This window comes from Vulpes vulpes, chromosome 6 (genome assembly GCF_048418805.1).
Source record: "Vulpes vulpes isolate BD-2025 chromosome 6, VulVul3, whole genome shotgun sequence".
NCBI classification, from domain to species: Eukaryota; Metazoa; Chordata; class Mammalia; order Carnivora; family Canidae; genus Vulpes; species Vulpes vulpes.
The window spans coordinates 127,843,269-127,847,097 of NC_132785.1; positions in this window are offsets into that span (position 1 = coordinate 127,843,269).

A 3,829-nucleotide genomic window follows, 5' to 3' on the forward strand; every position below is an offset into this window, starting at 1 on the left:
TCAAAAAGGAGTGGTGAGAAGGGGCGTCCTTACCTTGTTTCTAATCTTAATGGGAAAGCTTCAGCTTCTCGCCATTAAGTATGATGTTAGCTCTAGGTTTTTTGTAGACATTCTTTATCAAGTAGAGGAAATTCTGTCTGTATTCTAAGTTTACTGAGAGTTTTATAAAGAATGGATGTCAAAATTTATCCATTAATTTTTGATCATTGAAATGATCATGTGATCATTTGATCAAATGATTCTTCTTTAGCCTGTTGGTGTGATGGATTACATTAAATGGTTTTCAAATGTTGAAACAGCCTCACACATCTATGAAAACTCCCACTTGATCAGGGTCTATTCTTTTTATACATTGTTGAATTTGAATGTTTGGTAGGATTCACCAGCAAACCCATCTGGACTTGGTGCAGTTTTGGAAGACTATTAATTGTTAATTCAACCATTTTAATAGATACAGTCTTATTCAGATTGCTATTTCTTTGTGTGTGAGTTTTGGCAGATTGTGTCTTTTGAAAAATAGGTCCATTTTATCAAAGTTGTGAGCACAGAGTTTATAGCATTTCTTTCTTTGTTTTCCTTTTTTATTGGAGAGTGAGTGAGAGCGCCAGGAGAGAGGCAGAGGGAGGGGAGAGAGAGAATCTTAAACAAATTCACTGCTGAGGGATCCCTGGGGGGCGCAGCGGTTTAGCGCCTGCATTTGGCCTAGGGCGTGATCCTGGAGACCCGGGATCGAATCCCACATCAGGTTCCCTGCATGGAGCCTGCTTCTCCCTCTGCCTGTGTCTCTGCCTCTCTCTCTCTCTGTGACTATCATGAATAAATAAAATCTTAAAAAAAAAAATTCACTGCTGAATGTGGAACCCAAAGAGGGGCTCGATCACATGACCCTGAGATCACGACCTAAGCCAAAAGCAAGAGTCAGACGCTCAGCTACTGAGCCATCCAGATGACCCTCCTTTGTTATCTTTTTAATGATCTGTAGTGATGTCCCCTTTTTCATTTCTGATATTAGTAATTTGTCTTTTCTTTCTTCCTTGGTTAGCCTGGGTAAAGGCTGATCAATTTTCTTGGTAGTCTTTAACTCTCAAACTTTAAATATGTCACTCCACTCTGTTCTTGCATGATTTCTGAAGAGAAATTGAATGTAATTTTTTTTAATTAAAGAATAATTGACATGTAAGGTTATATTAGTTTCAGGTACAACATAGTGATTCAATATTTATATACATTACAGAATGGTCACCACAACAAATCTAGTTATCATCTGTCACCATATAAAGTTGTTACAAAGTTGTTGACTATATCCCCTATGCTGTACATTACATCCAGGTCTTATTCATTTTAAGGATATAATTCTCATCTTTGTTCCTCCATAGGTAAGGTGTTTTCTCCTTTGGCTTCTTTCCGGGTTTTTTTCTTTATCTTTGATTTTTCTGTACTTTGAAAATGAAATGCATAGATGCAGTTTTCTGGGTACTTATCCTGCTTAGTACTGTCTGAACTTTGTAGATCTGTGGCTCCATGTTTGGTGTTAATTTGGGGAAATTCTCAGTCATTCTTGTTTCAAATGTTTATTCTGTTCCTTTCCTCTTTCTTCTCCTTCTGGCCTTCCCATTACACCATGTCACACCTTCGTAACTGTCTCACAGTCCACAGATATTCTGTGGTATGTTTTTTGGTCCGTGTTCTCTTTGCTTTTCAGTTCTGCGGGTCTCTATCGAGATATCCTCAAGCTCAGAGATGCTTTCCTCAGTCGTGTCCAGTCTACTAATAAGCCCATCAAAGGCATTCTTCATTTCTCTTACAGTGCGTGTGATCTCTCCCATTTCTTTTTGGTTCTTCCTTACGATCTCCATCTCTGCTTCCATGGCACACCTGTATTTGCAGGCTGTCTACTTTATGAGGGCCCTGAGCATATTTATCGTTGTTTTAAATTCCCTGTCTGATAATTCCAACATCCCTGCCAAACCTGAGTCTGGTTCTGATATTTGCTCTATCTCTTCAAACTGTGGGGTTTTTTTTTTTCCCTTTTAGTATATTTTGCAATTTTTTTCTTGCTAGCAGGACACAATGTACTGGGTAAAAGGAACCGCTGCAAGTAGGCTCTAGTGATGTGGTGGTGAGGTGTGGGCGGGAGAGAAGACTTCTGTAGTCCCGTGAGCAGGTCCTGGTTTTTGAGTGAGCCTGTGCTCTGGACTCTGAGCTTCCCACGTGCTTCTCAGCACTTCTCCCTTGGGTGGGACGGGCTGGCTAGAGCCGGCTGGAGCTGGGTGTTCCCCTGCCCCCGGGTCAGTTAGGCTCTGATAAAACCCCAGCAGGTTAGGCTCTGGGTAACTGGTTCCTCCTGAGTGCAGGCCTTGTGCTCTGGGGTACTTCAAGATGGTTCGTTTCCCCTTCTCCTGCCAAAAACACGAGGGGATTTCTCCCCGATGTTCCTGGTAAGAACCTGGAGGTGAAAACTTACAGAAGGGGGAGGGCCTTCCTTGACGGGTCCCCCTGGAGTTTTGACTCCAGGGTCGTCCACACTGAGCATCCAGCAATTCAAAAGCTCAGGTTTTCCTAACTTAGCATTGGCTCCCACAGAGGTTTCTGCTTGTGGGCCCCTGCCCAGTACGTTGGGATTCTCTGTATTCACCTGCCAGTCTCTCCAACTATAGGGGCAGCAGTTTACCCTGTGACCTCCCTTCTCTTATATATAGATCTAAGTGTTGCTGCTTTTACCGTCGGTTCAACTATTTACTTATTAGGACAGAATAGCAACTTCAAGTTCCTTATATGCTGGACCAGAAACCAGAACCCTTTACCTACTATTAAGGCATTCTGGATGTTCTTTTTGTTTATTTGAACACAAATAAGCATGGAGTCAGCTAGAGGTGAAAAGCATGGAGTCAACTAGAGGTGTGGTCAATCCTCTACTGAAAGAATCCATTCCCACCTTCTCATCCACATCCTCCAATGCATATTTACCCAGATTCCTTGGTTTTCTTCTAGAACCAAAGAGATGTTCAATTCTGATGTCCCCAAAAAGCCTCTGAAATGGATCAAAATAGGACGTCCATTATCTTAATTCTAAACCACACCAAAGCCATAAAAATTCAATCTTACCTCCTGCTTGTCTATCTCCCACCTGAATGATCCCCAATATTGGGGGAGTCAGGGGACAGCCCAGCCCAAATTATCCCAATGCCAAAGCAAAGCAAGATGAACCCCTGTGATGCCCCTCCCAGTAGACTTTACCATAAAGAAGTTAAAAGTCAAAAATTCCCCCACTGAAGTTAAAGTTGCAGTGGAATGAAAGCCTCCTGAACCATCTGGCACAGAGACTCATCTATCAGGATCCGAATGTGGGGTGAAGCCCAGCGGGGGCTGGGGCTGAGTCATCTTTCACTAACCAGGTGGTTTCAGGAGCACTTCCACAGCAGGAATTAACCCAACCTCAGTTCCCCAGAGTGGCCAAGACAATAGGGAGAGGCCCCCACATCAGATTCAGCCCAAGGGAGGCCAGGGTCTCCCCTCTGCCCTGCACAGAGCAGGGGAGGGACCAGGGACCCCCTGGGTGGAAACAGGAAGGCAGGAGAAGGGAACCCCTGTGCTCATCAGCACCGAGACGAGACGCCAGTTGTTCATAGTTCACACCTTGTGAGCTTAAAACTCAGAAGAAAATCTCCAACCAGGAAGCAAGCTGTGAACCACCTTTATGTGGCTGCTTCCCTCGGAAAACAGGATCCAAAACATCCCCCCTTCTTTTAAACTTGGGGATTTTGCCACTGTAGGTGGTACCTCAAGCCCAATTTCACCTTGTCCTCTGAGGTGAGGGTATCTGCTGCTT